The 24,005-nt window shown below is 39.8% G+C and overlaps 1 protein-coding gene across 2 annotated transcripts in view; it reads right to left on the bottom strand.

Annotated features, from left to right (window-relative positions):
* Positions 1-16,087, bottom strand: part of LOC126762318 (uncharacterized protein DDB_G0271670) — a 123,576-nt gene extending 107,489 nt beyond the window's left edge. For both annotated transcript variants that reach the window (XM_050479011.1, XM_050479012.1), the window contains exons 1-2: positions 15,784-16,087; positions 4,314-4,807 (exon numbers count right to left, since the gene is read on the bottom strand). The gene's annotated coding sequence lies outside the window, so the exon portion shown is untranslated. The remainder of the gene's footprint in view (positions 1-4,313; positions 4,808-15,783) is intronic.
* Positions 16,088-24,005: the final 7,918 nt, after the last annotated feature.

Raw genomic sequence — 24,005 nt, 5'->3', positions numbered from 1 at the left:
GGATATTCGTAGACGAGCGTATTAGGACTACAAAAAACCCAAACCCAACTTTCCGTAGCCCCCATATAACTAATATCAACATTTGTAAACATTCGTTTGAGTTTAGTCTTTAAAATAGTATATTGCTTAAGGTATGTGAGATGACTGAAACTCAGGGAGTATTTTTTCTGCTTATAGTATGTGGAGGATGGAGTCATGTGTAGAAGTTCACGCAAGTGAGGAAAGTTCTCTGATCGCCATTCACTTGGGAGTGGCCAGAAACGATTCTTTTACACATGGCTCAAGCAGCTCACTACTTCCGGTCTTTGACCAAGTATCCTCTGGGTAGCCTAAGAACATCCGTTCGAAGGCGAGCTAAAGTGAGAAGGCGAAACATTCCCTACAAGGGTTGTGCGCTGGGCTTGGGACCCGCCACGTAAAAAAACAATACCAATGAAAATGTTAAAACAGCCTCGGATGAGAGACCCCCTTTGATGACGACCATGGCAAACGGAATAAGGACTACGATTTAAGGGCATGCACCTGGAATGTCCGGACCCTTAATTGGGAAGGTGCCGCTGCCCAGCTGGTTGATGTCCTCGCAAAAATAAAGGCTGACATCACCGCCGTCCAAGAAATGCGATGGACGGGACAAGGACAGAGACGAGTAGGTCCTTGTGACATTTACTACAGTGGCCATATAAAGGAGCGCAAGTTTGGTGTTGGATTCGTGGTGGGAGAGAGACTCCGTCGCCGAGTACTATCATTCACTCCGGTGAATGAACGTCTAGCCACAATCCGCATCAAAGCGAGGTTCTTCAACATATCGCTGATTTGCGCCCACGCCCCGACGGAAGAGAAGGACGATGTGACCAAAGATGCCTTCTATGAGCGCTTGGAGCGCGCTTATGAGAGCTGCCCCCGCCACGATGTCAAAATCGTGCTTGGCGACTTTAACGCCAGGGTGGGCAAAGAAGGTATATTTGGCACTACGGTCGGTAAATTCAGCCTCCACGACGAAACATCCCCAAATGGGTTGAGGCTGATTGACTTCGCCGGGGCCCGAAATATGGTTATCTGTAGTACTAGATTCCAGCACAAGAAGATTCATCAAGCTACCTGGCTGTCTCCGGGTCGAAAAACTACCAACCAGATCGATCATGTTGTGATAGATGGAAGACACGTCTCCAGTGTTTTAGATGTGCGTGCGCTCCGAGGTCCTAACATCGACTCGGACCACTATCTTGTTGCAGCTAAGATTCGCACTCGCCTCTGTGCAGCAAAAAACGCACGCCAACAAACACAAGGAAGGTTCGACGTCGAAAAGCTGCAATCACAACAGACAGCCGAACGATTCTCTACTCGGCTTGCACTCCTGCTCTCTGAGAGCACTCGTCAACAACTCGGTATAAGGGAACTGTGGGACGGCATTTCAAACTCCTTACGTACAGCTGCAACCGAAACCATTGGTTTTCGGAAAGTGCAAAAGAACAGCTGGTACGACGAAGAGTGCCGTGTCGCAGCGGAGAGAAAACAGGCTGCCTACCTCGCAACGTTACGATCGACCACTACACGTGCGGGATGGGATAGATACCGAGAGTTGAAGAGGGAAGCGAGACGCATTTGCAGACAGAAGAAGAAAGAGGCCGAAATGCGTGAGTACGAAGAGCTTGATAAGCTGGCCGACAGGGGTAATGCTCGAAAATTCTACGAAAAAATGCGGCGGCTTACAGAAGGTTTCAAGACCGGAGCATACTCGTGTAGGACCCCCAAAGGTGATCTAGTCACTGATGCCCAGAGCATAGTTAAATTATGGAGGGAACACTTCTCCAGCCTGCTGAATGGCAGTGAACGCACAACACCAGGAGAAGGAGAACCCGATTCCCCAATCGATGACGATGGAGCAGACGTTCCATTACCCGACCATGAAGAAGTTCGAATAGCAATTACCCGCCTCAAGAACAACAAAGCGGCAGGGGCCGACGGACTACCGGCCGAGCTATTCAAACACGGCGGCGAAGAACTTATAGGGAGCATGCATCAGCTTCTTTGTAAAATATGGTCGGACGAGAGCATGCCCAACGATTGGAATTTAAGTGTGCTATGCCCAATCCATAAAAAAGGAGACCCCACAATCTGCGCCAACTACCGTGGGATTAGCCTCCTCAACATCGCATATAAGGTTCTATCGAGCGTATTGTGTGAAAGATTAAAGCCCACCGTCAACAAACTGATTGGACCTTATCAGTGTGGCTTCAGACCTGGAAAATCAACAACCGACCAGATATTCACCATGCGCCAAATCTTGGAAAAGACCCGTGAAAGGAGAATCGACACACACCACCTCTTCGTCGATTTCAAAGCTGCTTTCGACAGCACGAAAAGGAGCTGCCTTTATGCCGCGATGTCTGAATTTGGTATCCCCGCAAAACTAATACGGCTGTGTAAACTGACGTTGAACAACACGAAAAGCTCCGTCAGGATCGGGAAGGACCTCTCCGAGCCGTTCGATACCAAACGAGGTTTCAGACAAGGCGACTCCCTATCGTGCGACTTCTTCAACCTGCTCCTGGAGAAAATAGTTCGAGCTGCAGAACTAAACAGAGAAGGTACCATCTTCTATAAGAGTGTACAGCTGTTGGCGTATGCCGACGATATTGATATCATCGGCCTCAACACCCGCGCCGTTAGTTCTGCTTTCTCTAGGCTGGACAAGGAAGCACAGAAAATGGGTCTGGTAGTGAACGAGGGCAAAACGAAATATCTCCTGTCATCAAACAAACAGTCGTCGCACTCGCGACTTGGCTCTCACGTCACTGTTGACAGTCATAACTTTGAAGTTGTAGATAATTTCGTCTATTTAGGAACCAGCATTAACACCACTAATAATGTCAGCCTGGAAATCCAACGCAGGATTGCTCTTGCCAACAGGTGCTACTTCGGACTGAGTAGGCAATTGAAAAGTAAAGTCCTCTCTCGACGAACAAAAGCAAAACTCTATAAGTCGCTCATAATTCCCGTCCTGCTATATGGTGCAGAGGCTTGGGCGATGACAGCAACCGATGAGTCGACGTTACGAGTTTTCGAGAGAAAAATTCTGCGAAAGATTTATGGTCCTTTGCGCATTGGCCACGGCGAATATCGCATCCGATGGAACGATGAGCTGTACGAGATATATGACGACATTGACATAGTTCAGCGAATTAAAAGACAGCGGCTACGCTGGCTAGGTCATGTTGTCCGGATGGATGAAAACACTCCAGCTCTGAAAGTATTCGAAGCAGTACCCGGCTTCGCTTGGAATATCCAATTGGCGCCACGCAGCGAAAAGAAGAAACGACTGGCGCGCTGTTGTTAACTCGGCTATAATCGCGTAAGCGGTGTCTACGCCAATTAAGAAGAAGAAGAGTATGTGGTAATGCCAACAATAGATAAAATTATGTCAATATTACCCCTAACCCACCTTACCTACAAGCCGGTTTTGATCCTTGCAGGAAACAAGAGTATGTTTGGTTACATCCGAACTTAGTCCTTTCTTTCTTGTGAGGCTACGCCCAATTATAACAAAATGTCTACTCTCTTGTTACCGCGATCTCCGGTACTAAACTTCCATCAGCAAAATACACGTACTTTTTTAAAGTTATCACACCTTTAACGGTAATTCGATTTGGTATTACCAACAACGTTTAATACTTCTCTACTAGCAAATTAAGCCATATTGATTGAGCTAAAATTATAATTTATATTGAACGTATAATATATACATTGTGAGAAAAAAGCACCCGGAAGTTGTAGTTTTCTGAGGTATTTGAAACCTCGAATTATTCTTAACTCTTATCGACCAGTATACATTTTTAATACAATAAGTAAATTTTCTGTTATTAAAGCGAAAACTCGAAACTTTTGTGCACCGGGACGTATACATAATATCTACAGCGAAAGTTTGATCATGGTGTACTTCTGACCGAAGTGGGACAGTATTTTTTTATGTGAAAGCAGTTTGATATTATTTAACCAAAAGTATTAATGCTGTTTTGGAAATAAATTGGAAAATATTAAAATATGTTATTCGTAAGAAGTTAAAATTCGTCGAAATAAGATTTGGTGCTAAAAGTCTTTGCGTTATGGTTCTCTATTATTTATCTTAACTGTATGTATAACTATTAAATCACGGTCTTTAAAATTTTCTGCAATTATAGTAAAGTGACCGCAATCGTTATAAACACAGTTTGTTCAGTTAACATTCGGTTTAGAGATTTATGTGTTAGCAAATATTTATATTCAAACCGTAAAATGTTACTTCAGCATTAATTTGATTAATTTCTTCTACTCACCTCTCAGCATTGTACTTGTACTCTTTACATAGACAAATATGTGCGCGCACGCCATTTATTTCCGCGTGAGATTTTCGCACCCCGCTGTAGTCCGTTTAAATTTCTGCTGCCAGCGTTTGTTGTTGCTCACTCTGCGGTTGATCCGTTTGTTTGCACATCTTCAAGCATTCATTTCCATTGCTTGCATGCTTATGAAACACCCTCGATGAGGCTAATCCATGCTACTGCAAATGCTTTATTTGTATTTGTCTTTTTAAGTACATTTACTTTGTTTGTTTTGCGCTGTTAATTTTTTCCTTTTAATCTACTTGCTTCGCGGTAAAATGATGACTGAGATTCACCATTCTTTCACAATTTTTATTTTATTTTTCACTGTGAAAATGTCCTAAGATACTTTCTCGTAACTTTGCTATTGTTTTATTATTTTTTGTTTTTGTTAAATTAGTGAAACACTTGCTTTTGGTATATATGTAGCTATTCTTCACAGCCTAAAGCTTCTTATAAAAGAAAAAGTAGTTTTTGTTAACATTTATTATATGTTGTTGTTGTTCAACTAAATTTGTTGTCATTGCTTGTTCTAGATTTGTTATAAACTTCCGTTAACCAAGAAATGCAATGACACATGCCTCACTGCAGCACTCAATAATCATGGGGCAACAAAACGAATGTATGTGTATTTTCCTGCTTTTGGCAAATGATGCCAATTTGGCTTTGTTGTTATAATTTATTTAACTCGCACCTACTAACTTCCGCTCAACTGTCTGTTGTGGAAGCCGCCCATATGAATTACTTTAAATATTCATAAATGAGTACTTGCGTATTGCATACTTTTAGGGTTGTCTCCGTGTTAGTTCTAACCGCGTAGGCAACTCACGTGTGTCATGTGTGTTTCATTGTTTGTTCAATTCAACTGAGTCGCACGCAAAATTATTGCATCTGCAGTGCGTGAGTAAATTATTTAGATTTCTCTTTATGCCCTGCTATTTATTTCATTTATTTTAATGTGTGGTTGAGATATGTACAAATTCTAGATAGTTTATTTATTAAGTTGTGGTTATGTCAGCAGTGTTGTGGTTTTATATTTATTTTTAGGTTTATAAATTGAAATGGAATAATTAACAGTAATTTCGGTTTACTAGAACAAAATTAAGAGAAGCTTCGCAAACTAGCCTTAAAATTAATATATTTTAAGGGCGGTAGCTGCTTTAAAAAACGAAAAAAGAAAGACAACACAATCTGCGCCAACCACCGTGGGATAAGCTTCCTCAACATCGTATATAAGGTTCTATCGAACGTATTGTGTGAAAGATGAAAGCCCACCGTCAACAAACTGATTAGACCTGGAAAATCAACAACCGACCAGATATTTACCATGCGCCAAATCTCGGAAAAGACCATTGAAAAGAGAATCGACACACACCACCTCTTCGTCGATTTCAAAGCTGCTTTCGACAGCACGAAAAGGAGCAGCCTTTATGTCGCGATGTCTGAATTTGGTATCCTCGCAAAACTAATACGGTTGTGTAAACTGATGATATGATGATATTGCTAACATTGGCCTCAACTTCCGCGCCGTTAGTTCTGTTTTCTCCAGACTGGATAGGGAAGCGAAGCAAATGGGTCTGGTAGTGAATGATTGTAATAATTTAAACCTGTCGACGAACAATTAGTTTGGCGTTTGTCAGCAACATATCTTAAAATAAAGTTCTGCCTATACTCCAATTTATTTCCCTGGCTTCGATCTTCGCGTGAGTATAAAATGTTCGGTTAATCCTTCTTTACTAGTTTACTTATGTGTTATTCAAGACGTTCAATGTTTAATAATCTGAACGAGTAGTTGGTATTCACTTAAATGAAAGATGGAAAAACGGTTTTGTCAACTTCTGAAAAGAATTTAAATCATCTAGTTTTGAAGGCTTACACTACTCTACAAATCTGAACAAAAATTTTGCGACTCATGTGCTACGAGATCCGTGAGGTATTTCAGGTGTACTGATTACTAATTTCAGTTCGAAAATTTTCCAGCTATTTTTGTCACTTTAGTAAATGCGGACTAAACCGTAATTTTTGGTTTTAGCAACCCAAACATCCTCTAGAATTACAGTCGTAAATGATTGTAAACTTGTGTTATTTAATTTTGGTTTATAGTGTCATTTTCTCGAAGGATATTGCCGACAAACTCGAATGGGTGAAAAAGAATATGGGATTTCTAAAGTTCTTGATAAGCGACCAGACTTTTTAGAAGAAATGAAAAAATCTATGGAAAGTCAAAAGTACTTTATGCGCTAATTAAGAACGCCTCCATAATAAAAATTTCTTGGAAATTTATTGGGTACCCAGGCCGTCAAATTTTATTTGTCCTGATCTTTTTTATGAGGTAATTTAGAAATCAAAACGTAAGCGACCGTTCCTTTGAACATTGATGATCTGAAGTCCAAAGTCTATGAACTTTTCTGGTTCAACGATAAGCGGTTAATTGGAATGAACCAAAAATTTTTATTCTGCAAAGAACTAACAACTCGGCAGTATACTTCAAATTATTAAGAAATACTTTCTATTTTTAGTCAACTCTTATTATTTCCGTATTTTCATCCGATTGAAAACTGTTGTCAAGACATATGTTTCCCAAAAAAATATATATTGAAATGTGTTACAATTAGTGTTTGTACTCTCCTCATTTTTGGCCCTTTCCAAACATTAGGCACTAAGCCTTAAGAATATCTATACAATGGATATTAAAAGAGCGCGATTCAAAAATTAATCAGCCATTCGACGGTGGCTTAAAGGTCTTGAATCCTTTGGTTATGGCTTAAAATAACGAAGTATATGATAACAGTAATTGAAAATGAAAGAGAAAATTAATCGTATGATCACAGTCAATGAATGAGTCACACATTATTTGCGAACCCAAAGCGCACCATAAAGGCATACCCCACATAACATAACATGAGACAATTTGACACCTGCTTACGGTGGAATTATGGAATTATTATAAATTTAATCCTGTGAAATTGCATTAGTTCCCCGCAGAGCTACAGCCAAGCACCGCCAAGCTGTACTTTTCATAACACACCCATCCACACGTCTCGCTACATACCACAGTGTACTATACACGCAGATACATAAATACAAAGGTACATAGAATGCTTTAGTTGCTACAACATTCTCAAGTTAGGTGCTTATGCACACTGAAACCTCCCGCCAGCAATGGATGCACATCTACACGTACTCGCACACCCACACACAGGCGTGCATTTGTATGCATTGCGTTGGATGTCAGCGTGACTAGCAGCCGCTTTGGACTGTTCGTTTCTGCCAATGACTTTGTCAAGTGCTTTGTTTGCTCGTTAATGCATTTTCCGTGTAAATGCGTGTGTGTGTGTTTGTAAGTGAATGTACAGTTCTAAACATAGTTGTAGCGCAGTATGCTTAAATTTGTGCGCCGTTAACTATGGAACAGCTTAATCGTACTTAAGCGTGTACATCTAACTGGATTTCGGAAACCAACTTGTATCGTACGTTATTTAGTTATACCTGGTAGGAATTTACCGTGGTATTTTATTGTTCTCAGACATCAAAATTTTTTGCGAAAATGACAACGAGACACCGTCTTGTACAAAATCACTCTCGATAGCAGAGTTTTTCAAGTTGAATATGAAAAGTGAATTCTTGCAAATAATCTGCTTTCTTCCGAACCAAAACGAATTTTTCAGCACGCCAAGTATTAAATCGGTTACTATATGATCAAATTATAAACTGCGCTCTAAAACCGAATCGTTTTTTTCTTAGATTGGTAAAATATTTTTTTGTGTTATTGCTTAACTCAATTAATGTGTGTTTGGCATCTGGAACCCATGGAAAAAATTAAGAACGAGTTTACTTGAAATTTTATGTTTCCATTGGAATCACGGCTACGGAAATATTAAAGAGGAGTCTTCTTTATCACGAACACAAGTATTTGAGTGGCACAAAGCATTCAGTGAAAGCCTTATAGTCTTTGAAAACTGACCTCCTGTGAGTGGTCCATTCATCTGAAGCATTAAAGCATTGAGAAAAAGTTTAAGAAACAGTGCTTGAAAATTGTCGTGTTGGCATCAGCAGAGGATCTTAATATCACTTATAATATCGTACTCATACATTTTGGTTAATATTTTGGGTATAAAGGATATGTCTGCTTGTACCAAAATTTTGAATATTTTGCAATATTTGCGCAAAGACCCTACAGTCATCAAACGCATGACGGTGATGATGAGACATGAGCTTATGAATATGACATCGAAACTGTCCAACGATATAAGATGTGCCGAAAGCGAAAAACCATCGAGACACTGAGGGCCAAACCAACCGAAGTTATAACAAGTTCATGAAAAATTGGATGAAGTGTTAGCATGCTTGTCTCAGAAGACTGTTATTAGGAATGCAAAAATAATATATTTATGAAATATATAGTAGTTTTAGTCAATCTGCAAAATTTGAAAATTTGATGTGTTGTAGTTTTCAATGAATAGAAATGATCGGGTGTTGCACTATAATAGACCGTCGACTCGTTTTAAATATCTTATTCCGATAAAACTATCAAAAGCTACCAAATTTTTATCTTTGTTATTATATTTTTTTATATAAATTATTATACTAGAAATTTAAAGTTTAATTGCGTCTATACAAGCGATTGCTGTCGTCATTTACAGACGAAATTCTCCTACTAATTTTACTTAAAAAAAAATGTCTTTGAAAATTTTAGGAAAAATAGGAATTAAGTATTATATAACTTTTGTTGACTAAAAAATTTAAATCACTTATGTATGCATTTATGTCGACTAATTACGAATTGATTTTTTTTTCTGGTTTTCTTGGCATATTTTTTACTTTTTCTAATAAACTGTTTATAAACTGTGTTGCTGAGTAGGGAGAGAGCAATGGAGTATTTGAGAGATGGCGCCCAAAATGTTTATATAGTGCAATTGTTGATCTTTACTAAAATTAAAATCCGTTCTCAAACAATTTAAACATTTATTATTATACTTAACGCATAAGTTACATACTCAAATTTCAGTAAATATATTTATAGGCTTCAGACATGAACAGCAAAAGCAGAGAGTAGATGATGGATTTTTTGAGATGCTTTCGAAAACACTACATTTCTTCCATATTGATTTAACGGTATTTAAAACTAAGCCCACTGTTCATTTACCCCGTTTCTGCTGCGATTGTGGCTGCAACCTTGAACTTACAAATACATCCAGGTCAGATCATGTTTGGGGGTGAATCGTATTAGAATTAATTATCATCTAAGTATTCATTTATTGAATATCCACTTCTGTGCTAATTCAGTAGACTAACCCTTCTCATAAGTTCTAAAATTTTCAAATAAACATTTTTTCGTCAAAAATTACTAAAATTTTTTTGTAAACAAGTCACGAAACCTGACAACCTCTGCAAGAAACTTTAGTACTCCTCTCATAAAGATAAACAGTCTTATTGCAAGTACTCTCGCATTAGCCCGGGAGTTATTCCGCTGAAAACACCGTTAAATATAACTAAGTAAAAAATTTTCCACGTGACTTCGCAATTATTTGGCACCTCCACCTCAGTAACAGCACACTTTTATGGATTTATGAACCGCTCTTCTCTCCGCCCGCTCGTCCAGCAGTAAGTGAGCACATTTTCGCTTTTTATTTTGAGATAAGTGCATTCGTCTGCTTTTTGTTTGCTAACTTGTTTTCCTCCATACTTTTCTTGTTAAACATTCAAGTGCTGTTATGTTTTTAGCAGTTATTGTTGCTATTGTTAGCAAATTGTTGCACCTTTTTGGCACAACCTTGACTCAAGCCTTACGGAGGAAAAGCACAAACACAAGCACGTACGCTTGCTTTCATTCAAATAATTCTATTTTTATAGAAGTGTGTTTCGTGTATTACCTCTGAATTTTTGATATCGTTTCATGCGTTTGAATACTTTGTTGTTATTAATTTATGTTTAAGTAGTTAAAATGACTCTGAAAAGACAAGAGTTTAAGGTATAAATAGGTATGATATTTTAAATTGTAAAGACTTCGTAGGAGTCAAGAATCGTACTGAATTTTGTGGCGTTAAAACTGTGAAAAGAAGAACGAAAGTTTTGTTTTATAACCAAAGAAAGTATGTAAATTTTGCTTAGACAGATATTACTAGTCAACTGCTTTGATAAAATAATTGTCGATTCGATAAATTCATAACATTATTGGAAAAGGGGGTTTATGCTTTAGTCATTTGCAAACATCTAAGCCGAAGAGGCACTTTTGGTGTTGGCCGAACTTTATTTAAACTAAAAAAAAACGTTAAATTCGGATGCACCGAAGTTATAATACCCTTCGAAGCAGCATGTTTTAAGAAATTAAAAAAATATAAGAAGTTATCCACTCTGATTTGCTCCGTCAGTTTGAATGGCACTGCAAAATTTCTAGAATATGTATAAGCCATGAAATGAAAAAGTTTTCCATACAAAAACTTGATTCTGATCGTTCAGTTTGTATGACATACATACTTGTATATGCTAAAGTGACATACGAACAGCCTTTAGGGGAGAAAAAGACTTGAGGGACTAGTTCGCGCTTATACACACAGACAGACTGACAGTCAGAGGGACAGCTAATCGATTCAGCTTGCCCCGCTAGTCATTTATATATACAACTTACAGGTATTCCAACGTTTCCATTTTGGTGCTACAAACAGCATAACAAAATTCATATACCTTGTTCAGAGAACAAAAATGTTTCAGAAGAATTGAAACTTATTATTCGACGAAACCATGAATGAATGTATTTGGCATGCATTTACATATATTGTAGGTCGTAGATTCACTTACTTCCAATACTGGATTTTGTCTCATTCTCGAAATATTTTACATTAAAATAAGCTTTATGAGATTTATGTGACATAAACTCAACCAACGATTGGAATTTAAGTGTGCTATGCCCAAGCCACAAAAAGGGAGACCCCACAATCTGCGCCAACTACCGTGGGATAAGCCTCCTCAACATCGCATATAAGGTTCTATCGAGCGTATTGTGTGAAAGATTAAAGCCCACCGTCAACAAACTGATTGGACCTTATCAATGTGGCTTTAGACCTGGAAAATCAACAACCGACCAGATATTCACCATGCGCCAAATATTGGAAAAGACCCGTGAAAGGAGAATCGACACACACCATCTTCGTCGATTTCAAAGCTGCTTTCGACAGCACGAAAAGGAGCTGCCTTTATGCCGCGATGTCTGAATTTGGTATCCCCGCAAAACTCATACGGCTGTGTAAACTGACGTTGAGCAACACGAAAAGCTCCGTCAGGATCGGGAAGGACCTCTCCGAGCCGTTCGATACCAAATGAGGTTTCAGACAAGGCGACTCCCTATCGTGCGACTTCTTCAACCTGCTTCTGGAGAAAATAGTTCGAGCTGCAGAACTAAATAAAGAAGGTACCATCTTCTATAAGAGTGTACAGCTGCTGGCGTATGCCGATGATATTGATATCATCGGCCTCAACACCCGCGCCGTTAGTTCTGCTTTCTCCAGAGTGCATAAGGAAGCACAGAAAATGGGTCTGGCAGTGAACGAGGGCAAAACGAAATATCTCCTGCCATCAAACAAACAGTCGTCGCACTCGCGACTTGGCTCTCACGTCACTGTTGACAGTCATAACTTTGAAGTTGAAGAAAATTTCGTCTATCTTGGAACCAGCGTAAATACCACCAACAATGTCAGCCTAGAAATCCAACGCAGGATAACTCTTGCCAACAGGTGTTACTTCGGACTGAGTAGGCAATTGAGAAGCAAAGTCCTCTCTCCACGAACAAAAACCAAACTCCATAAGTCACTCATAATTCCCGTCCTGCCATATGGTGCAGAGGCTTGGACGATGACAACAACTGATGAGTCGACGTTGCGAGTTTTCGAGAGAAAAGTCCTGCGAAAGATTTATAGTCCTTTGCGGGTTGGCCACGGCGAATATCGCATTCGATGGAACGATGAGCTGTACGAGATATATGACGACATTGACATAGTTCAGCGAATTAAAAGACAGCGGCTACGCTGGCTAGGTCATGTTGTCCGAATGGATGAAAACACTCCAGCTCTGAAAGTATTAGACGCAGTACCCGCCGGGGGAAGCACTTCCACTCCGTTGGAAGGACCAGGTGAAGAAGGACCTGGCTACGCTTGGAATATCCGATTGGCGCCACGTAGCAAAAAGAAGAAACGACTGGCGCGCTGTTGTTAACTCGGCTATAATCGCGTAAGCGGTGTCTACGCCAATTAAGAAGAAGAAGAAACTCAACCAAAGAGGAGAAACTGTGCCCAAAAAATAAAGTGACATTTGAATTTAAACTGCGCGCGTCGAAGGATTTGGAGAATAATTTTTTTTTTTTTTTAGATTGGTAGACTGTCAGTCACATTTATGTCAAATTTCATGTCAAAATATTCATTAGTGTGTGAGATACCTGTCGTTTTGTGAGCTGCTAAAAGTGAGTTTTTCGTTTTTTGCGATGTCGAAATTTGTTGAGCAAAGAATTTGCATTAAATTTTGTTTATGGAATCAATTTTCTGCTGCGGGTACGTTGAGGATGGTGCAGAAAGCCTTTGGTGATGAGGCTATGTCTAAAAAAAATGTTTACAAGAAGAGCGTCCAGGGCGACCATCAACCTCAACCGACGAAGCTCACGTTCAACAAATCAAAGATTTGGTGTTGAAAAACCGTCGATTAACAATTAGAGACCTTGGTGATGAAGTTGGCATATCGAAAGGCTCAGCCAATGCCATTTTGAAGGATGTTTTGGGCTTCAAGCGCGTCAAATCTCGATTGGTACCGAAAACACTGAATTTTTTGGAAAAAAGGCGTCGCGTTGAAGTGTGTGAAACGATGCTTTCCGACTACCAGGGTGTCTTGAAACGCATTATAACTGGCGATGAGACTTGGATCTATGCTTTCGGACCCCGAAACAACCGATCAATCGAGCGAATATCGTACCAAAAGAGAGCCGAGACTAAAAAAATCGCGCCAAAGTCGCTCAAAAATCAAGGTCATGTTGACTGATTTCTTCGATTATCGTGGTGTTGTGCATTATGAATTCGTTCCAACCGGTCAAACAGTCAACAAGGAATATTATTTGAACGTTATGCGTCGTTTGCGTAACGCTATCCGCCTAAAAAGGCCGGAATTGTGGAAAGACAATTCTTGGTTTTTACACCACGATAATGCACCATCCCATACTGCCCTCGTAATTCGTGATCATTTCGCCAAAAACTCAACCCATATCGTTCCGCAACCACCGTATTCGCCTGATCTGGCGCCGTGCGACTTCTGGCTGTTCATCAAGCTCAAAAGACCGCTCCAGGGACAGCGTTTTTATACGATAGAGGAGATTCAATTCAGCGAAGACGGAACTGAAGGCCATCCCAGAAAGTGACTACAACCAATGTTTCGAAGATTGGAAAATCCGTCGGCATAAGTGCATTGCATCGGGAGGGGATTACTTTGATGGGGATGAAATTGATTTGGAAGAATAAATAAAGAATTTTCAAAATAAATACAATGTCACCTTATTTTTTGGGCACAGCACGGGAGAATTAGCACACTGACCGCCATATTCGGCATAAAGTCTGCTGAACTATATAGCAAATGGAAGTTGGGGTAATTCGTAGACGAATTGTACAGATTTTCGAAATTAAGATCTAGTAGATATATTGATTATTGAAACGGTTTATGTTTGCATCTTACTTCTTATACTCGTATATCCTATACTGATCGGCCAAGTGGAAGTTCGAAAATCTTTAAATTAAGTTCATGGGAGTATATGGTACCCATTTTGACATGATAAAAAGCCTCTATCCAAATTTTTATTAGTAAATTTCCCAGATTGACCGATCTTTTCGTTAAAAAGTTAGTCGGAGGAACTAACTTAAACTTTTAGCAGTTATTGTTGCTATTTTTAGCGAATTGTTACACCTTTATAGCACAACCTTGACTCAAGCCTTACGGAGGAAAAGCACAAACTGAAGCATGTACGCTGGCTTGTATTCTCTTAATTAACCGACTAACGGTAGTTGAGGTATACACCTATTTAAAATTTCTATAAGATAATATATTATATTGCTTAAATTTTCTTTCATTATACCTTTTTAATTTAAAATCCGTTTAACGATCAAGTTTAGTTCAAGTAAGTAGTGCAAGTGATAAAATATAAATTGAAGTCAATTCAGAACCAATTTACAATTTAAATAATAATTTCTCGAATTCATACACTGATCCACTTGGGGAAACAGTGCAAATGAAGCAAAACGTGGGTTTTCCTGAATTTCGCCCCATATTTTCACACTTTGTTTGACATTAAATTTATTGCCAATATAAAATTAAGCAAATATTTGCAAAACTGTGGCAACCCAAATCAACCGTTAAATGTACGCAGCACTACACGATTGCACACTTATTGGAAATAAACTACCGAAATTTGCTTGAGTGTGTGTTTACCCGTTTGTATATATGCATATATGCAAGTATGTTTTGTATATGTATGTATATCTAAGCCCACTAGTCGTTTCAAATCGAATGCATTGAGGCGCTCGAAAACTCGAAACAACACCATTGGGAGCTCGCAGCAGTGCCTTTCTCTGTTTAGTAGTATACATGTGTGTGTGTGTATGTGAGAATATTTATGTGTGTATTTATTAGTTTAGGCTTCTGCGTGTACTAGCCTTGTTTATATTATTATTTATTCTCAATTTTTACTCGAGTGCAACAAAATATAACACGACGCAATTAATTATAATTTAATTTGGCAATTTATATACACAACCGCCAATGTGCAGCCAACATGCCACCAGCACATGACATTTTCAAGCGGTGTCCGGGAGGATACACTCTGCAAACAACATTTCCACAGGCTTTTCATAATCGCACAAATGGCGCAAAGCAACACCGTTAGTTGAGTTTAGAGCATTTGCGCTTGCGGATTTGCAGTATTGAATGCTATCGCGGATCAATATATTGATTGTTGGAAAAAAACATTTTAAATTTATAATAATATAATTATTTTATATTAAAATGATCATCCAAAATATTGATTTTTTTAATAAAAAATAATAATAATTTGAGTATTCCTACATATAATTTTTTTAATTTATTTTTTTGCTTTGTCACTATTTTTGAGTTTAAAGCACTCTCGACTCAATATTTTTTGTTATTTTAAGTGATTGGTTAAACTCTTTATGAATTAATTATACATTTAGTATAAAAAAATGGAGTATGTGAATTTTTAATAAAATGTTTGCCATATACACATGTTTCGAATTGGAGCAACAGTAGTTATTTTTTCGGTTTCACTTTACGCTTCATACTTCACAATTTTCAAAAATACCAATACTAGTACAAGCTTATACACAAATGCCTTACAGCTCGTCGTACACTCTTCACCAACACAGACAAGTATCGAAACTATTACCAATAATTTGAAAACTGCGACAACCTTCGATAAAAACACATCTGAGCGTATAGAATGACGCACACACACGCGCGTCTACTTAACGCCCCAACAGCTCACATAGATTAAACTTATAAATATGTATGTGCGTCCGTTTGAGTATAACTACTCCAAATTACTTTTTCAAAGTATTTGAGATTAATTAATCCGCTTCTTCTAGTTCGATATTTTTTCTGTCAGCCGCCGCGGTTACAAAAATCAGTAACCAGGACACGACCGAAACGGCGAAACTTAAGCAACAAACTATTGTCGTTGTTTCGGAATTTTCAAGTCGGCAGCGTGCAAGCTAGTAAAAGCCTTCAACAGGGACCAAGCGACCTCGAGCAGTAAGTGCTAGGACGAACCATAAGAGAGAGAGAGAGAACTGCCTGTGAGAGCGCATCTTTATGATGGCAAGTGTCGGTGAGGGGAAAAGAGCGACTATTGTTTAGCGAAAGCTTTAGCGGCGCTTTGTGTGACTAACTGTTGCTTACTGGCCCGAAAGCTCGCATTGGTGAGCGTAAAATGCATTTACGGAGCGAAAGATTAACAAACTTTTTTGCGAAATGTGTGCGTGACAAACATAGTTTGACTGTCGTAGACGAAGGAAGAGCACACTGTGAGAGATAAGTGTTGGGAAATTACAAAAAACAAAAACTATATGGAGACGAAATATTATTTTATTAAAAATTTAAGAATTAAATACTGATTTTATAACAACATCGTGCATATAGAAACGTACACTCATATGTATGTATTGCATAATTGTATCAATGTGAAAGCATGACAGCAATGTAAACCAATTCACTCGCTCATTTCCTTTCTTTGTCCACATATTCGCGTGTTTACTTTCAATTTGCACGCATCGCGGGAGGATATCCTCACAACATTCGTATTTACCTGTATACGCGTTTTGCTTCACTTTGTCATGCTTTATCACGCCCTTATAGACGGTTGTTCATCGTATGCAAGCTTTTTGTTGACAAAATTTGTTGTGTGTGCAAACCGGTGTGGGGTCCCTGCAGGAAACGCCGTGGTTACAAAATGGATTCCGATAGATTTCTCAATAATTAATGTTCCAACTCGTCCTTTTTTTAGACCTATGTAACTGAGAAATTTCTTCCCAACTATTTTTCACTTATTTTTCAAAGTTAAAGACTATACCGAGCAGTTCGATAGGTGTAAGTCTTATTTGGCAGGAGATTTATTAAAAGATGATTAAAAATTAGCAATGAAATCACTTGACTAATATCTGGATCAAAAGCTATTAAGCCAACGTTTCTTCTGATCTTCAATACAATTATTATACCCAGAATTTGGTGCGACGATATTGGCTGGCTTCGACTTTTCCAATTACTAAATGGACGGTAAATAGAGGGATTAAGGTATAGTGGTTATTCACGACATTTTCAGCTCAACAAACAACTCGATAATGAGAATTAACAATTAAATGTTTTCAGACACATCGTGGAAATCTGAATAGTTGCAAACCAAAAAATTCTCTAAAAAGAATTAGTTTTTCGTAGAGGGTTATCTAGTGTGCAAAATGAAATGCTCTGTGTAGGTAAACGAGTTTGTGTTGACGGATTTGTTTGCAAAACGTGACTTACCGATCAGGAGACAAAACAATTTCACACCATAAGAACATGTGCCTTCCGTTTTAGTGGCTTGCGCATTTTTTAGCGTCTCAATAAAGTTTCCGAAAAATTCGCCGACCCAGCAACTCGTGCAAGTTGTGTGCCCACATACGACATATGCCATACATTCAATGATGCTAGGATAAATATGTAAGATTATTTTTAGACATTTAAGATTTCTATAGACTTTGTTCTTAAAAACAAAAATATATGAGATGAAAGCATTGCAGTGTGTTTAATAGATTAGACTTGCTTAGAGCGCTTAAAAGGACCTAAATTTTACAGTTTTTTTAGTGAGCATGGAAAAAATATAAATTTCTTCCTTTAGACTTTATTTAAAATGTATTTGCCATTTATATTCAGATTTTAATAAAAAATATTCCATCTGGGGAAATCTAAAGAGTCACATTTTTTAAGATAGCATCTTTGAGAGAAGATGATTCTAAAAAATAATGATATCTGAAATAAAATAAAAATCGGGTTCTTGATCTAAATAAGATTTGTTTATAATTTATATATGCTTTTAGCTCTGTATAAACTTTTCATATCATTTTTTATTTCAAAATATATTTTAAAAAATCTAGACTTTTCTAATCCTTTAGTATTGAATACCACATTTTCGTATATAAGATATAAAAGTTTTCCAAACGGTAACTTGAGTTGATCGATCAGTTTCTATGAAGAAGAAAAAAAATTTGCAAAATTTCTTTCTCAAAAAGTGAGGGACTGATTCACGTATATACACATGGACTGACGGACTGAAGGATATGGCTAAATCGACGCAGTTCATCATACTTTTTATTTTTATGTATTTAATAGAGTCTCCGACGTTTCCTTCAAGATGTTACAAACTTCGTGGCAAACTTAATATACTCAGTTTAGGGTATAAATATGTTCCTATTTCCTGCATATTTCTTGCCTAATTATAAGTTCTCGATACTGTTATGTAAAAGATTTTGCATATCTATATAGCGGAGCGTCACATCCAATTTAATTTATTGAAATAACATTTCATAGCTGCAATCATATTTCCATTTCACTTCGCATCTGTTATTTTTATTAGTGAAACACTTTGTCGTCATTATACTTTTGCCATTTCAATTTCGTTTGCGCTGCGAAACTTTTCAATTCTTTTTATTGCGCACCTAAAAATATGCAATAAATAATGCATAAAAAAGCTCGTACACAACTATAACCATATTTTCGAAATTGTTACTTTTTTCAGCATATGCAAAGAGCCCTAAAAATTAAGGGGGATAATTGGTGCAACAGAAAGATACTAAGGATGTGGAGGCCATGGTTAGGTATTATATTTCCAATCATATTGAAGGTCCACAAATGTGCTGGCTGCCACTTATCTACGCTCACCTTCAACTCTGTGCCTCCCAGCGCCCCTCTCGGCGGCGCTCAGTAAGCTACGCTCGTCTGGCATTTCGGTTTCATATGTACATACATATATCCGCTCATCACTTTTACCTTGCACTTGAATATTAAAATGTACAATGAAGCAGAAGGCGCCGAAGGTCGTCCAATGCAAAGCTATAAACTTATTGCAAGTATTCATGCTTGGCGGCTAGCACTTAGAAAAACAAATGTTCAAACCCATGAGCCTGAGTAAGCGTGTGTGTGTGATTTGTGGAGAAAGCAGCGCAGCTGAAAATAGTTGCTCCCGGCTTACACAAAAACTTATGCATATCGCTTATATAAATACACACACACACACACATTCGCGTCTACTCATAAATTCTTGGCTATGTTGTTGCAGCTGCTTTCGTCACAATCACACCGCAGAGACAGAGACAGTGGCGCATATCCTTGCGAAAAGTTTTGTGACTCTAACACACTCTCATTTGAAGCGTGGAGCGAACAAAATTACTGTGGTGAGTATTACAATAATAATAACAAAGTGTGGCATGAAGTTGGACGCGTAATAAATTTTCAGATTCAGTTTTCGTATCTGTAGCGCAGCAAAGTCCATCAAAATGTGCTGGTTGTAATAAAATGCTGAGAAATTAAATATAATTAGAGAAATGTGTATAAATACATTTCGTTAACTGCAACAACCGGAAATATGTATATAGCATGCAAAGTCATCACTTCAACAAAATGCTGAACTTATACAATGATCAATAATTTCCATTTCTTCAACAGTTTAGTGCGAGCATTAAAAGAATATTTCGCTGAGATACCATCTCGCTCGAAAATTCGATTCTTGCGAAAATGAATACAAAATGTACTACATTCAATAGAAACTTAAGTCCTCTACATGGTTGTGAATTTTTGAATACAAAACTTTCTAACAACGGAACTAAAAAAAATAATAATAATTTTTAATCTAAGATCGTGGCTTGGAGATTTTTAATATACCTTGTCCACGTCTTTCCTTCTTTTGTTTTTAATTTACATAAATTAGTACAAATTTTTAGTAACCATCCCACAATAATATCTTCGTCATATTCTTCTTCTTAATTGGCGTAGACACCGCTTACGTGATTATAGCCGAGTTAACAACAGCGCGCCAGTCGTTTCTTCTTTTCGCTACGTGGCGCCAATTGGATATTCCAAGCGTAGCCAGGTCCTTCTCCACTTGGTCCTTCCAACGGAGTGGAGGTCTTCCTTTTCCTCTGCCCCCGGTGGGTACTGCGTCGAATACTTTCAGAGCTGGAGTGTTTTCGCCCATCCGCACAACATGACCTAGCCAGCGTAGCCGCTGTCTTTTAATTCGCTGAACTATGTCAATGTCGTCGTATATCTCGAACAGCTCATCGTTCCATCGAATGCGGTATTCGCCGTGGCTAACGCGCAAAGGACCATAAATCTTTCGCAGAACTTTTCTCTCGAAAACTCGCAACGTCGACTCATCCGTTGTTGACATCGTCCAAGACTCTGCACCATATAGCAGGACGGGAATTATGAGTGACTTATGGAGTTTGGTTTTTGTTCGTGGAGAGAGGACTTTGCTTCTCAATTGCCTACTCAGTCCGAAGTAACACCTGTTGGCAAGAGTTATCCTGCGTTGGATTTCTGAAAATCAATATCAATATCATCGGCATACGTCAGCAGCTGTACACTCTTATAGAAGATGGTACCTTCTCTATTTAGTTCTGCAGCTCGAACTATTTTCTCCAGAAGCAGGTTGAAGAAGTCGCACGATAGGGAGTCGCCTTGTCTGAAACCTCGTTTGGTATCGAACGGCTCGGAGAGGTCCTTCCCGATCCTGACGGAGCTTTTGGTGTTAGTCAACGTCAGTTTACACAGCCGTATGAGTTTTGCGGGGATACCAAATTCAGACATCGCGGCATAAAGGCAGCTCCTTTTCGTGCTGTCGAAAGCAGCTTTGAAATCGACGAAGAGGTGGTGTGTGTCGATTCTCCTTTCACGGGTCTTTTCCAATATTTGGCGCATGGTGAATATCTGGTTGGTTGTTGATTTTCCAGGTCTAAAGCCACACTGATAAGGTCCAATCGGTTTGTTGACGGTGGGCTTTAATCTTTCACACAATACGCTCGATAGAATCTTATATGCGATGTTGAGGAGGCTAATCCCACGGTAGTTGGCGCAGATTGTGGGGTCTCCTTTTTTATGGATTGGGCATAGCACACTTAAATTCCAATCGTTGGGCATGCTTTCGTCCGACCATATTTAACAAAGAAGCTGATGCATGCTCCTTATCAGTTCTTCGCCGCCGTGTTTGAATAGCTCGGCCGGCAATCCGTCGGCCCCTGCCGCTTTGTTGTTCTTCAGGCGGGCAATTGCTATTCGAACTTCTTCATGGTCGGGTAATGGAACGTCTGCTCCATCGTCATCGATTGGGGAATCGGGTTCTCTTTCTCCTGGTGTTGTGCGTTCACTGCCATTCAGCAGGCTGGAGAAGTGTTCCCTCCATAATTTAAGTATGCTCTGGGCATCAGTGACTAGATCACCTTTGGTAGTTCTACAGGAATACGCTCCGGTCTTGAAACCTTCCGTAAGCCGCCGCATTTTTTCGTAGAATTTTCGAGCATTACCCCTGTCGGCCAGCTTATCAAACTCTTCATACTCACGCATTTCGGCCTCTTTCTTCGTCGTACCAGCTGTTCTTTTGTCTTTTCTGAAAACCAATGGTTTTGGCTGCAGCTGTACGTAAGGAGTTTGAAATGCCGTTCCACAATTCCCTTACACCAAGTTGTTGACGAGTGCTCTCAGAGAGCAGGAGTCCAAGCCGAGTAGAAAATCGTTCACCTATCTGTTGTGATTGCAGCTTCTCGACGTCGAACTTAGCTGCAACAAGATAGTGGTCCAAGTCGATTTTAGGACCTCGGAGCGCACGCACATCTAAACCACTGGAGATGTGTCTTCCGTCTATCACAACATGATCGATCTGGTTGGTAGTTTTTCGATCCGGAGACAGCCAGGTAGCTTGATGAATCTTCTTATGCTGGAATCTCGTACTACAGATAACCATATTTCGGGCCCCGGCGAAGTCAATCAGCCTCAACCCATTTGGGGATGATTTTACCGACCGTAGTGCCAAAGATACCTTCTTTGCCCACCCTGGCGTTAAAGTCGCCAAGCACGATTTTGACATCGTGGCGGGGGCAGCCTTCATATTGCGCTCCAAGCACTCATAAAAGGCATCTTTGGTCACATTGTCCTTCTCTTAAGTCGGGGCGTGGGCGCAAATCAGCGATATGTTGAAGAACCTCGCTTTGATGCGGATTGTGGCTAGATGTTCATTCACCGCAGTGAATGATAGTACTCGGCGACGGAGTCTCTCTCCCACCACGAATCCTACACCAAACTTGCGCTCCTTTATATGGCCACTGTAGTAAATGTCACAAGGACCTACTCGTCTCTGTCCTTGTCCCGTCCATCGCATCTCTTGGACGGCGGTGATGTCAGCCTTTGTTTTTACGAGGACATCAACCAGCTGTTTGGTTTTTGTTTGTCGAGAGAGGAATTTGCTTCTCAATTGCCTACTCAGTCCGAAGTAGCACCTGTTGGCAAGAGTTATCCTGCGTTGGATTTCTAGGCTGACATTGTTGGTGGTGTTTACGCTGGTTCCAAGATAGACGAAATTATCTACAACTTCAAAGTTATGACTGTCAACAGTGACGTGAGTGCCAAGTCGCGAGTGTGACGACTGTTTGTTTGATGACAGGAGATATTTCGTCTTGCCCTCGTTCACTGCCAGACCCATTTTCTGTGCTTCCTTGTCCAGCCTGAAGAAAGCAGAACTAACGGCGCGGGTGTTGAGGCCGATGATATCAATATCATCGGCATACGCCAGCAGCTGTACACTCTTATAGAAGATGGTACCTTCTCTATTTAGTTCTGCGGCTCAAACTATTTTCTCCAAAAGCAGGTTGAAAAAGTCACACGATAGGGAATCGCCTTGTCTGAAACCTCGTTTGGTATCGAACGGCTCGGAGAGGTCCTTCCCGATCCTGACGGAGCTTTTGGTGTTACTCAACGTCAGTTTACACAGCCGTATTAGTTTTGCGGGGATACCAAATTCAAACATCGCGGCATAAAGCTCCTTTTCGTGCTGTCGAAAGCAGCTTTAAAATTGACGAAGAGGTGGTGTGTGTCGATTCTTCTTTCACGGGTCTTTTCCAAGATTTGGCGCATGGTGAATATCTGGTCGGTTGTTGATTTGCCAGGTCTAAAGCCACACTGATAAGGTCCAATCAGTTTGTTGGCGGTGGGCTTTAATCTTTCACACAATACGCTCGATAGAACCTTATATGCGATGTTGAGGAGGCTAATCCCACGGTAGTTGACGCAGATTGTGGGGTCTCCTTTTTTATGGATTGGGCATAGCACACTTAAATTCCAATCGTTGGGCATGCTTTCGTCCGACCATATTTGACAAAGAAGCTGATGCATGCACCTTATCAGTTCTTCGCCGCCGTGTTTGAATAGCTCGGCCGGCAATCCGTCGGCCCCTGCCGCTTTGTTGTTCTTGAGGCGGGCAATTGCTATTCGAACTTCTTCATGGTCGGGTAATGGAACGTCTGCTCCATCGTCATCGATTGGGGAATCGGGTTCTCTTTCTCCTGGTGTTGTGCGTTCACTGCCATTCAGCAGGCTGGAGAAGTGTTCCCTCCATAATTTAAGTATGCTCTGGGCATCAGTGACTAGATCACCTTTGGTAGTTCTACAGGAATACGCTCCGGTCTTGAAACCTTCCGTAAGCCGCCGCATATTTTCGTAGAATTTTCGAGCATTACCCCTGTCGGCCAGCTTATCAAGCTCTTCGTACTCACGCATTTCGGCCTCTTTCTTCTTCTGTCTGCAAATGCGTCTCGCTTCCCTCTTCAACTCTCGGTATCTATCCCATCCCGCACGTGTAGTGGTCGATCGTAACGTTGCGAGGTAGGCAGCCTGTTTTCTCTCCGCTGCGACACGGCACTCCTCGTCGTACCAGCTGTTCCTTTGCACTTTCCGAAAACCAATGGTTTCGGTTGCAGCTGTACGTAAGCAGTCCAACAGTTCGCTTATACCGAGTTGTTGGCGAGTGCTCTCAGAGAGCAGGAGTGCAAGCCGAGTAGAAAATCGGTCGGCTGTCTGTTGTGATTGCAGCTT

This window comes from Bactrocera neohumeralis, chromosome 6 (assembly GCF_024586455.1).
Source record: "Bactrocera neohumeralis isolate Rockhampton chromosome 6, APGP_CSIRO_Bneo_wtdbg2-racon-allhic-juicebox.fasta_v2, whole genome shotgun sequence".
In the NCBI taxonomy this organism is placed as follows: Eukaryota; Metazoa; Arthropoda; class Insecta; order Diptera; family Tephritidae; genus Bactrocera; species Bactrocera neohumeralis.
The sequence above is the reverse complement of the archived record's forward strand: the minus strand, read 5'-3'. Positions and strand labels throughout refer to the sequence as shown.